General features: G+C 47.5%; 1 long non-coding RNA gene across 1 annotated transcript; it reads left to right on the top strand.

Annotated features, from left to right (window-relative positions):
- The first annotated feature begins 9,154 nt into the window (after positions 1 to 9,154).
- LOC128334022 (uncharacterized) lies at positions 9,155 to 12,118 on the top strand. Its single transcript, XR_008311157.1, has 3 exons — positions 9,155 to 9,312; positions 11,066 to 11,437; positions 11,523 to 12,118. It is a non-coding gene; the product is annotated as an uncharacterized LOC128334022 (long non-coding RNA).
- Positions 12,119 to 13,343: the final 1,225 nt, after the last annotated feature.

Here is a 13,343-nt window from a genome sequence, read left to right as displayed (position 1 = left end):
CAAACTCTGTGTTTAGAACAAAACAGTGGAGGTGGAGTTAAACTGTCAAGGATATTTTGGGCTCCTGCTTGACATTATTTTAATGGGTGCATGCTATCTGGTTCATTGGCTGCAGATCTGGCATGTGCATGGGTCCTGGAGTGGTTAAGGCTGAGGGGAGAGGGAGAGGGGAGCATCAGGGTCAGTGCCTTGCCCTGAGCTCCTGGGAGGCAGGGTGAAAATAAATGATTTTGCTTAAGAAATGGTCAATGGAAGTGTGTCTGCTGAAATTAACAAACAGCAAGAATGAAATAGAAGAATCCCATCCCCCGCACAGATATATGTTGCATCTGACCTGTGGAACTTTCTTCTGTGGCATGCTGTGATGGACAATTCTTTAAAACACAAAATTAAAATTAAAAAGATTGTGATCCCTTTTAGGACAAGGAATTATTTTTGCATATCTTTTGCTATGTCAATTGCCTTGAGAACTTTCATCATCCTTGAAAAGTGGAATGGGGTTTAAGAAGAGATTAATCCAAGCCTATAAATAATATGATCAAAATATTGTGTGTGTGTGTGTGTGTTTTAATCAGTAAGAAAACGACAATTTCTTATAGGCAAATTCAACTCTGCCTTGAGACTCAGAGAAGATTCTCAAGCAATCTCCCTTGTAGCCAGTGGCCAGGTTCAAGCAACTTAAGATTTAAAGGCTCAGATGTTTATAATCACCATCTATAAAAGAACAAGATACCAGGGAAAGGAAAGGAAACAACACCCTACAGAGAGTTCTCACCCATCCATCCCTTCGATTTGGACAAGCCAAATTTGAGAGAGACACGATTTGGCTTGTGGTCAGGGTGCATGCTCTCTTTCAAGTGCTCTTCTTTAACATTAGACTGCTGAAAGCTATCAACAGGGATGAAAATTAACTGGCCATCTGGCATTATCTATGCATAAATAATATTTTTTTTAAACTAGCTTCTGGCCCACATGGTACTCTAGGGAAATGAAGTACTGACCCAGGAAAGATTTTCTGAACAGATCCACAGTAGCTCAGACTGGCCTGGTTCACACAACCATTTGAACCTAGGTTTATTGTACAAATCAATGCCAAGGCGGTATATAACCTGAGATGAAGCAGATTCCTACCTTGGCATGAGGTTCAAACAATCACGCTAATGTCAGTAACCCATTTTAAATCCAGTTTCAAATTATTGTGTGACCCAAACCAGTGTCTTTCCATCACTGGTGCTATTAATGAGAGGCTGGCATATATTATGGGGAAAGGTTAGAAGGCCGCTTGGTTATTTGGGAGGGGGATGTTACCTGCCCCATAACAACATCCAGACGCCGGAAACATGTCTCTTCATCTGTGGCTTTTACAACATTCTCCTGCTTGGCATCTCCACCTTCCCCGGGAGCTGCAAGTGTCTGCCCTTTACAAACCTGTTTATAAATACATATTTTAAAAAATCAAAACGTTTCCTGTAGTCTTCTTTTCAAATGCTGTGCTGGCACAACTGCCTGTCATATCAGGCTGTGCAGAGGGTTCATCTTGCAAAGGTCCCAGTGCAACACAGATACTACCATTTGGCATTTTGACAGTGAAAACAGTCACGCATTTTGTGAACACTCTGGGGGCAGTGACCAGCCCGAACGGTAGTACATTGTATTGGTAAATCTCGCTCCTCATGGTGAAGCGCAGATATTTGCTATGATCCTCCTGAATGCCTATGTGGAAGTACGCATCTTTTAAGTCGAGCGTTGCAATCCAATTCTCCCCATGGAGGAGCGGTCGGATGGCTTGCAACGTTGTCATTCTGAATTTCTGTACCTCGATGTACTGATGTACCGTCATGCTTGGGGATTTGGAAGTAACGAGAATAAAATCCTGTCCGGCTGAAAGCACACCTCACCGGTGATATCGCTCCCTTCAATAAGAGCTTCTGCACCTCCTCCTTCACTATCGGTGTTTCCGGAGTGTATTTCACCCCCAGGAATGGCGGGTACTCCGTGAACTCCAGCGCATAACCCTTGAAACGATGCACAAGACCCACTGGTCCGATGTTATATGGTGCCATGCTTGGGCATGGCTTGCCAGTTTGATGGTTACTCTGGCTGTGTTCAAGGAGATGGTGTTCCTGGCACTGAAGTGCTTGTCGTTGCATGGATGAGGTACTTTGCTTGGTGTTGGTGGGCTCTGTGGCCGATCAGAGCTGCTGCTTTGCTTGTGGTGTTCTCTGATTTTGAGAAGCCTGGTTTGCCCTATTTCTTGGATAATAGGGTCACCTGTTACTGCCATTACGTTGGTAAGGTCATCTGAAATCCCTCCTGTCAGCACGACGATAGGAGCCTTGACGGGGCTTGATACTGACTGTACTGATTGTAAGCTCTGTATTTACTCGTATATTTGGGATGAGTGAAAGACTGAGCTGTAATACAAGATTTCGTCCACTGCTCCATGTTGTCATCTGTCTTGTCAGAGAAGAGATCAGCACCATCAAATGGTCGTATCTCAATCCGATCCTTCATGTCCTGTTGCAGACCCGTTGCATGCAGCCAAGCATGCCTTCTTAGAATCATAGATGAGGTCAGAGTTCGAGACTCGGGTTCAGCCAGGTGCTTTGCGTTTGCCAATTGCTGGCGGGTGGCTGCAGTAGATTTTAGAAAAACCACCTGGAACCTTTGACGAACTCCCCTGGCTCTAATGCAGCACACTGATCATACAATGCCTCCCAGAGGGAATGCGTATACCTTGCCTGGCAGGCTACATCATTAGCTATCTTGAGTGACAAACATGTGGTTGAATAAGTTCGCCTGCCAAGCACATCCAGCTTGCGGCCTTCTTTATCTGCTGGTGTTGTATGTCTCTTGCCGCTCTTAGTAGTTCTTGCACAATCTACCACCAATGAATTTGGAGTGGGATGGTGCATCAGGTAAGCATTTTCTCCTTCCTGTATCCGATACAAAGCTTCTAATCGTTTGGAAGTAGGTGCTGAAGTCTGTAGCACCTCCCATGCCGACTTAGCAGCTCTTGAAATGCAGGGCAGCATAGGCAGGTAAACAGGCTGGAGGCCTGAGGCGGACCACATCATATTATACACGGGGTCTTCAAAGTCAGTTGTCTTTTCTTTCAGGTTTAGATCCAGGATTCGAGCCATTTCTGCCACATGCTGATGGTAACCTTTCATATCCTCATTAGGAGAAATTGATGGAACCGCAGCAACATCCGAATCAGGATCCGGGAGAGAAGGAGCCTCCTCCTCCTCCTCATCGTCTTCCCTAGACGAAACAGGTGAGTTGCCTACAGCTGTAGAGGTCACCTTAACCGGTTCCTTAGTGCGGGTTTTCTGTGTTGCTGCCTGGTGGAGAACGGAGAGCATCGGTTGGGTCGACTTGACTGGCATATCAGTCTGCAACGAAATTCATTGCTGTGTTGGCAATGGGAGACCCAACCTGAGTGGCAAGTATGTCTGAAGCGAAACCGTACGCTGAGTAGATCTCGGTACAGTGGCTTGGATGGCTGTTTCCGCCCGCTGCACAGGAATCATGGTAAATTGCACAGCAGTTTGCATGGCTGCCTCAGTTCTGGTACATTGCACGGCAGTTTGCACGGCTGTCTCAGTTCTTTGTGTTCTTTCGGGGAGAGTACACTCCCATTCCTCTAACCATCTCGTGGAAAGGGAGTAGTCCTCTCGAGAGATTGTTAGGGAATCTCCCCAGCCACCCCTGGGTAGGAGACCCATGACAGGTGTCGCCTTTGTCAAGAGAGAGGGCGTCTTGGGAATAAGCAGAGCATTATAGTCACCTTCATTGAATCCAGTAAAGGTGTAGGTAGAAGGCGTACTCTCCTCCAAGTTAAGCAAACGTGACAGCCTGCAACCGGAAGAAAGCTCTCTTTGCCCTGGTGTGGTCACTGGAGATGCCCCAGACGTAGGGGATCGAATCATCTCTGAATTTCTGTCATCGTAGGACACGACGCCGAGATCGACGTCATGCACAATGTTGGGGTCCATGTCCGGTACGATGTCAAGTTCGGTATCAAGAATAACTGCATCCGTCGACTCTGGAGCAGTAAAGCCTGTAGACACCGGCATCAACGCCGAGTGGTGTCAATGTCGAGAAGTCGGTGTCAAAGGCACTACTGTCTCCTGCCTATTCTCCCTCGATGCCAAGTGGTCTCGATGTGGAACCTGTCGAGACTGTGGAGTCAATGGAGACTGGTGAGGCGTCAGAGCCAGAGATAAGGAAGCCGCTCGCCGCCGAAGGATCACGTAATCCTGAAGACCCGAAGGCGAGTGAGTGTGCTCCGCACTCGGCTCTAGCTGTTTGTGCTTCTTAGGCGGTGACTCCTGCTTCGAAAGCTTTCCCTTGTGTTTCCTCTTGTGGCTTGAATGGCGATCCTCCGGTCGCTTAAAAGGGGCTGATGCGCCCGACGCCAAAGTGGCTGACACTGTAGCTTTCGATGCCGTAGCCTTCGATGTGGAAGCAAGCGACGCCGAAGCCTTTGCAGTCGATTTCGAGGAGCCAGCCTCCGTCGGGGCTTTAGACTGCCCTTTGGAGCAGGACCTGGCAAAGCACCCTCTGTAGCCTTCTTAGGCGTCAGAGACTCCTCAAGTAAATACACCCTAAGGCATGCTGCACGGTTCTTCCAAGTCTGCTGACTACAGGTAACGCAGGCTGAGCAAACTTTCGTGCCGTGCCTCTCTCCCAAACAGAACAAGCAGAGGGCATGGCCGTCCGTTGAGGGGATCTTCCCGCGGCAGTTGGTACACGGCTTAAAGGTTGTTTTATCTTTCCCAGACTTCCCCGAGCCATCTGTCTTACCAGATTTCTCGGTCATTTTAGAAAGAGTAGTCGTCCGTTCCGTCGTCAGAGGGGGAAATCAGAGATCAAAACAAATCCGAAGGAGTGTCCGTGAGGAAAGCCGAGTCCGTATGCAAGTTTCAAGCCAATGTATCCGAAATAATGCCAAGTCCGAAGGCATGTCCAAAGAGTAGTCAAAGTCCCTTTCCAAAGTTCAGAAGCCAAATAAACGAAAAAACAAACAATCTTCGAGGAGCAACTATGTCCGAGTACTGAATGCAATGGCAGTCAGAAAGAAACTGATTGCAGAGACGCCCAACCGCCACTAGAGGCTGCTACAGTCACGTGCGACAGGTGGTTACCGGTATCGCGAGGAGCTAACGAATTCTACCTGAAGCTGATCTGCGCAGGTGCAGAACCCACTATTTATGGATGATGGAACCACTATCCAGATCTTGAGTTATATACTCAATATACTCTACTGAGTATATAATTATCATATATAATTTATATTACAAATTTAAAGAACGGGTTGGGCACAAAAGAAATATATTTACTAATTCAATTATGATATTAAAGGTGAAATTGATAGTAAAAAGCATACCTGATAGCGACACTTGTTCCTCAAAGAGTGCAGGATTTTCATTCTAGGTCCCAAAGGAATTCCCATCTCTTTAAGTTCCTTTTCAGTGCACAAGGCCTGCACAATAAGAATCCCAAACACATGTATATGAGCTGCTACTACAGAAACAGTGACTGACATACAGAGCAGCAATGCACCAGTGCAGCATGGGAACAACCTATCAGAACTTAGGGCAAATACTAACATGTATATACCGCTTTCCAAGAAACGTTCCCAAAGTGGTTTACATACATATAGCCAACCTAGCATGGCTCCCTGTTCCCAAAGGGCTCGCAATCTAAAAAAACAACATAAGATAGACACCAGCAACAGCCACTGGAGGGATGCTTTTCTGGGGATGGATAGGGCCAGTTGCTCTCCCCCTGCTTACTGCACTTTCCAAATAACTGCACCAGTGCAGCAGGAGAGTGGCCATTTTTGATGTCCCCGCTTTGCCAGGAAGCCTGGTGGCACTTGAAAATATGTCCCTGAGGGTTGAGCAGCCCTTGGACGCTCAAGGGCTGCTCAACCCTCGGGGACATATTCTCAGGGGGCACAGAGGGCTTTTTGAGGAAAGTCAGGGCATCAAAAATAGCCACTGCACCAGTGCAGGTAGCTGGGAAGTTCTGTTAAGCTGCTCTCTTGCTGCACCAGTGCATCTTCGCTCTGTTAACTACCGACTCAAACGGAAGGGGACATTGGACTCTTGACAGCTTCTCTTTCACTGTTCTCCTTTGACAAGGGAATACGGTTGGTTAGTAATGCCACAGATTTCACAGGACTGCTTAGCTCTACAGGACCAGGCTTTTTAAATGCAGCTTCAGGACACTCTGAGGCAGAAAATATCCCAGCATCATCACAACCAACAAGACTCACGCAGCAGTTTACCACTATCGCACCCGTAATACGAGAGAAGCAGGAAGCTATTCCTTATTCTTAGGCATCTACTATCCAACTCATATCACAGGTGTATTTCTCACAAATGTTGCCAAGCAAACACTCTTGAAAGGGATTTGCTCATTTCTCGCCCTCCCACCTCAGTTATCAATAAAACATCTTCATGAAGGCGACTCAGTGCTGAAGTAATACACATAGGTGCAAAGCATGCAGCTCAGAAGTTCTAGGCAAGAGCAGATATCCATGCTGGTTGACCAGTGCTCATCTGTCCACTTGCTCCCTCTCAAACACAGAGCAATATCCAGAAAGCTCCAGGTCTTTCAATATGTCATTCACTGACTCAAAGGCTTCTTGACTGGTTGCTAGTGTTTGGGGTGCCTGTGGGGAAGGAGGGTAAAAAAGCAAATTACAGGAGTGTTTTTGTATTTTTTAAAAAGATAGGCTATACTGTGATCAGGGTACTCCTGGAGACATTAGTTGACATCCAGACTAAGTAACTCAATAGTACTACTCAGGAGTTATTCTAAAGGACTACTTAATTTCAATTTCAAGTAAATGAGTCAGGACGTCATCAGCCACTGATTGGACGAGAGCAGGGCAGGCAACCTTGGCTCTCTGCCTGTGCCCGGTGGGGTGGGGGGTTTAAGTACACCCTGCCCTGTCATTTAAGCCACACACACCCCACCACCACCATGGGCTCAAAAGGAGCCAGTTCCGTGCACATCCCTACTGGATGACCCATGACAAGTTAGCTGTTTATCATACACAAGCATACCTCATTTTTATCTTCTTCCTCAGATGTGCTTTTTTGATTTGTGAGGAGATCAAACAATATAAGCGATCCTAAGAAAAGTACATCAATAGGTCAGCTGATTGCAAGTCCCTTTGCTAGAACAAATCATGCACATGCGTTTGGGATGCTGAATTACGGGCTGCATTTTGAAGAAGGACCTGGCATAGCGGGAAGGGGCTGCTTTGCCCTTTCCCTACCAAAAATGCCCCCTGCCCCAACCTTAAGCTACCCTTCCATTTGAAAGGAAAACATCTATTTTCCTAATTGGAGGTAAAAATAGCGGTGGGGTTTTGGTAGGAAGATGGTCCAAGCTTTTTTAAAAGCCCCTCTCCAGCCACGTCAGTGTCTCTCTTCCAATTACAGCCTCATTTTATAAAACAGAGAGCCTTTAAAAAGTAACTCAAAACTACAGAACATGTTGTTCTGCTTTTATACTTGCATTTTACAAGATAACTATAAAGAGGTTCCAGAAAAACATTAAAAAGGAAGCTACTGTGGAAGACTGATTTCTGCACTAGCAAAATTTCCCAGTCCCATGATCCATTAGGCCCTGACCAAAAATGCCCCACAAAACATTTACATTCCAGATTTAGGGGAGTGGGGATTGTAGTGCGAGGTTTTAAAGAAAATACTCAGTACATATATGCAGGGGCGTAGCAAGGTTGGAATGGGCCCAGAGACAAGATTATAAAATGCGCCCCCCCCTCAAAGTCCAGGGCCTCCGCACACCCCAGGCCCCCAAGGATTTAAGTCTGATATTCCAAAATAAGTATGCTGCCTGGAAATACATTCCACTGAATACACACACGCACACGTCACAATATATAGTGATATACATTGAGTACTATACATTTGTATTACTTTTAATGCCTAGAACACACTAGAAAGATGAATGATTAAAATGGGCCCCTTGCTGCAGATTAGCAAAGGAGACTTTCAACCATGCAGGGTGAGCCTATGTTTGTTTTCCCAGAATTCTGAACAAATTCAGTCAAGTTTGATTGCAGGAGGTTTTTCACAGGAGGCTTTTAAAGCCCTTTAACACACATCTCCTCTGGAATGGAGGTGCTGCATTCCCATGTTGGCCAGATTGACCCTGAAGTCCCTGCAAGTTATTGGGGAGCAGTTCACACACAAGAAAAATAAAATAAAATAAAAGCACCACACATGCTTCACAGTTCTCACTCAGACCTTCTGGGCTGCAAAACAATGGAACATAAGTGCATTTATAAATGAATGAATGAATGAATAAAATAAATATAATACTGTTTCTTCCAGAAGTTTTTGTAATTTTCTGCCATGAAACAAGCCACTTATAGGACTTCTTAGATAGTTTTTTTTAAGCCAGCAAATTTTCCAAGCAGTTTAAAAATAAATATTCAGAGACTTCTCAGTCCCTCCCCCCCCATATCAAAGCCCTATGGCAAGCAGATGCCTATATATCCGGGGGGTGGGGGGTGGGAAAGGTAAGCACAAAAAGGAGTTCACACTCTCCCTGGCAAATGCTGGGCTGGGTTAAGCAGGGCAGCAAGGGGTCTTCTGCTGCAGAGAACACTCTGGCTGCCTCCTCCTTCCTGGCTGGCTTGGGCCCTACTTGAGTTCAGGCTTCACTGCGGCCTACACGGAGGCCTCCCTGGAAGCCCCGCCCACCCGCCGATCAGCTGAGAGGCGGGAGAAAAGGAGCTCTTGGCAGCTGGGCTGCTGCCTGGATTGCGGCCAGCAGAACAAGCAGGAGAGACGGCGAAGAGGGCAAGTGGCTGAGAGGCTATGGGGCTGGGCTGGGGGCAATGGGGAGTCACGTGAGGTGCCCCTGGGGGGCCCCTCCAGGCAGTGGGGCCCCCAGACAACTGTCTCTGCGCCTGTGCACTGGCTTTTGCTTGGGGATTCTGGGAGTTGTAGTCAACAACGTCCGGGAATCCCTGTTCGAGGGAACACGGTAGCTGAGCAAAGATTTGAAGCCAGACCTCCTTATTCCTATCTGCTATTGCTATCCAACATATCCATTTGTAGCTCTGTTGCTCCCCCCCCACCCCATTTTGTTTAATGCAGGGGGAAAACCTGAGGCCCCAGCCACGCCAGTGAAAGAAGAGCCTCCTCCCATCAACGTGGGAATGCTGAACGGAGGCCACCGCATTGACTCTGTGCTGCAAGAGAAGCCGGTTGAAAGCTTTAACGAGTATCTGTTTGCACTGCAAGGCCATCTTTGCTACTGGTAAGGAATGGCTTCAGGAAGGCGGGGGTTGCTTCAGGTGAGTTCCTAGCAGACTAGAGCAAGGGTCCTCGAACTTGGGTCCCCAGATGTTAGAGCTGCCCATCATCCCCTGAGGAGAATGGTTGCTGAAGCTCAACATCCTCTGGGGACCCATCTTTGAGAACCTCTGCTTTAGAGGCTGCCACCAAGGTGGTGCCAACCACCAATAGAAAGGTGGCAGATTCCACTCCTGAACTATTAGGATGTGAAAATGGCATATTTTTGTAATAAGAAACCTTGTCAACATTCTTTCAGGTAGCTTGTTGCATAATTTTATACTACTGCTCAGGGCAGCTTCCGACAATCAAACATTAAGAAAAAAGTGAAAAGACCAGGCTAAAACCACAATTACAATGACAAATTGCTTCCTTTAAAAATTAAGTTATCCATTAAAAAGCTGAACACGGAGAAACCTGCCGGATAGAACAAGATTTCTTTTTCCAAAGGGAAACTGTTCCTCGGGGGATCACCCAGTAGCCAACATTAGAACGCTGCACATGGAGGAGCTCTTCCGAGGCTGCTGTGCTAGCGACTTGCGTGTGGTCTGCAGCTTGCATTCTCGACCAGTGTTGTGCTAGCACAAACATGTTTGCACTTGCACCACAGGTGCACAGTCCATGGCACGCCTCATGTGAGGGGCTTGAGAACAAGCTGTGTGTGTGTGTGTGTGTGTGTGTGTGTGTGTGTGTGTGTGTGTTTGAATGACTGAATGCTGTCAGTAGCAGCATATTTATTTATTTATCTATCAAGTTTATATACTGCCTGATATATGTATCCCTAGGCGGTTTCCATAATTTTAAATACAAGTCTAAAATGGAATCAGATGATTGAAACCATTTTACAACATAAAACAAGCAGGTTAAAATTAATGAGTTAACTACAAGCCTGAGAAAAGAGGTGTGTCTCCAGAGTCTTTTTAAAAGCAGCCGGAGATGGAGACGCTCTTGTTTTGACAGGGAGTGTATTCCAGAGCCCTGGGGCAGCCATAGGGAAGGCCTGGTCCTGAGTAGCCACCCAAAGAGTTGGTGGGGCCATACTTGACCTCCCCGGGTGATCTTAAGAGGTGGGAGGGTTCATGACAAAGGAGACGCTCTCTGAAGTACCCTGGAACCAAGTCATTAAGGGCTTTCTAGGTAAGAACCAGCACTTTGAATTCTGTTAGGGACCAATAACTTGTGAACAGAATCCAGCCTACCAAACCTTGCCAGTTTACCCCTGTGGGTGTTTCTGCTGTTTTGAATTAAGAGGGGGGGGGCAACCAGTGGTCCCTGTAAGAGGGATTCCCAGATGTTATTGGACTCCAACTCCCATAATCCCCAGCCCAAGGCCATGGCAGCCAAGGACGCTGGGAATTGTAGGCAACAGCATCTAGGAATGGCCATTACATGGAACACTGGTAGCCACATGGTTTTTCATCCAGATCAGGAGTTCCCAACTTTGGGTCTCCAGATGTTATTGGACTCCAACTCCCGCCATCCCTAGACCAATGGCCTTTGGTCTCCAGCAGCAACTGAGCAAGATTAAAATCCTCTCCCAGTGGTTTGTGAATGCTGCCATTTCTGGTGTCAGATTTGCATACAGACTTGCGTTTTGGGCGGTATATAAACATGCTACATACATACATACGGGCCTGTTTGTCCTATGCCCCTTGGGCGGAGTTGCAGGCATGCTTTTTCTAATAGCCTTAGAATGAATTCTGTATTTATCACTCTAGGGAATCGGAGGACACAGCGCTGCTACTGCTGAAAGAGATTTACCAGACAAAGGGCATCAATATGGACCAGGCTCTCTTATAATGGCAAACTGACGAGCTGCACCGGTCTGGTAAGTCGTCTTGTTCCTTGGACAGCCTCTGCTATTTGAGTGACATTTTCCATTTTTGTTGTTCTGGCTCTAGGCTCACCAGTCAGACAAACTACCAGCAGCTCTGGCCCCAGGAGAGAGAGTCTCGCCCGCCCACCCGCCCCAGAGGAGAGAGAGAGAGACTGGCTCGGCCGCCTCAAGTAATTCCTGTTCTCCTGCTGTTAGCACTCTGGCATTAGCCCTGCATGCCCCACAGCAGCCCTGCTGCATAGTTTCTCCCCCGGTGAGCCTCTGCCAGACACGTGAAAAGCTGTTTCCATCTGCACGTTTGGACCACTCTAATCTAATGCATTATCTACCTTCGTTAGGGCTGCACAACTTCAAAATCTCCAGGTCTGTGTGGACTACAACTCCCATGATCCCCAGCCACAGTGATCCCCCTATCACACCCACCTCGAATGGCCTTCAGGACACGCCCACTTGAGAGCCCATTATGGCAGTTGGGACCAACCTTTGTCCTGTGCACGTCCCACCCAGGCAGGCAGTCCCTTCTCGCCAAAGAGGCCCAGGAGGCAGGGTGCCCAGCTGGCAGTCGGGAGGCACACTCCAGGTTGACACGCCAAGTGCAGGGCTGACTCGCCGTGTCATGGGGTGCCTGGCAAAGCAGCCGTGCCTCCCCCCTGTCCCACAGTCAGCATTTCCTGTAACGGGTTCTTGGATGCTCTTGGCCACAGCACTCCTCATCCCCAGCTGCATTCGCCACCTCGCCTCACCCAGCAGACCTGCAGCCCTAGTTCTGAGCAGTGCCATTTGGGATGACCAAGTTCTGGATGAGAACCTCCGTAGTAGTGGTGGACATAAGAAGAGGCCGGTCTTGGCTGGTCAGATCACAAATGGCTGTTGGAAATTTATGCACTTTGTAAAATGTGTCTATTTAAAAATGGTATTTAAGTTTTTCCAGTAATTATCTGGCTGTGGTGTGTTTTTTGTCCTCTGCATGGAGAATCGCTGACTCTTAGTGGGACACAGGTTGTGAGTCTGCAAGTGAAGTTGAGAAAAAACAGGAAAGCTGCATTTTTCATGTTACTTGACAATAGTTTAGATCAGGCCTGCTCAACTTTGGCCCTCCGGCAGATGTTGGCCTACAACTCCCATAATCCCCAGCAATTGGCCATTGTGGCTGGGGATGATGGGAGTTGTCTGAAAACAGCTGGGGCCCAAAGTTGAACAGGTCTGGCCTCGATTCTAAAGGGCTCTCATACAGCTGACCCAAGGATCGGGCTTCTGTGTAGTCAGCTGGGCTCTGGGCAGAAATCAGGAGTCTTGTCAGCACCTCTCAAACCGAGTTACATAAGCCATGTTTTCTGTTCCGAGAAGATAAAATTCCTGCATAGCTGACTTTTTAAAACTCTTTACTTAACCCCCCCCCCAATATCCACTTCCTCTCTAAGAGTGGCTCCACGCTACGTGTGATGTGGATTTTTCTAACAGGTACACTGCGCTTGTTGCAAGAAATGACATACAGGTCAATGACAAACAGTATCACACACAAACAAGCATCCCTCTGCCTATGAATACACCTCGTTGGACTCATAGAGCCATGATTGCTGCAGCCTTTATGTAGCACTTGCAGTGTTCTACCTGTTTAGAGTGTGTGAAGCTGCTGCTTCTGTTTCACAGACACATGAAGGTCCCGTTGGATGTTACGTTCATGTGGGCACAACACGAGATTCCCCCCTTTAATTTTCATTGTAAAATGTATAGGCTGTGCTTTGACCAACGGGCCCTTAAAGCAGGGGCAGGCAACCTTGGCTGGCTGGCTGCTTCTGAATGACCGCTCCCATCATTTGATAGCCATCAGTTGTAGCCACAGTTGTGGCTGGAGATGGTGGGAGTTGCAGTTCAGCAACAGCTGGACAGCCAAGGTTGCCTATCCCTACTTCAACGCACCACACAGCCACATTAAGACAACAGGGCTGACATGATGGGCACTACTATGCATAAGAATAAGAGCTCTTAGTCTTTCAGAGGAGATATGCAGGCTTGAGTCGCTGCCTGGTAAATGCGGCCATGGGGTCTTTCCCTGTGTTGGACTGATTGGAGCATCCCTGCACAACAAGCGCAGAGAAGATCCATTTGAGAGAAGCATCAGAATGTCTTTTGTTTTCCTTTTTTATTTTTGAGCCTAT

This window comes from Hemicordylus capensis, chromosome 8, assembly GCF_027244095.1.
Source record: "Hemicordylus capensis ecotype Gifberg chromosome 8, rHemCap1.1.pri, whole genome shotgun sequence".
Lineage (NCBI taxonomy): Eukaryota > Metazoa > Chordata > Lepidosauria > Squamata > Cordylidae > Hemicordylus > Hemicordylus capensis.
This window is presented reverse-complemented; position numbering and strand designations above follow the sequence as displayed.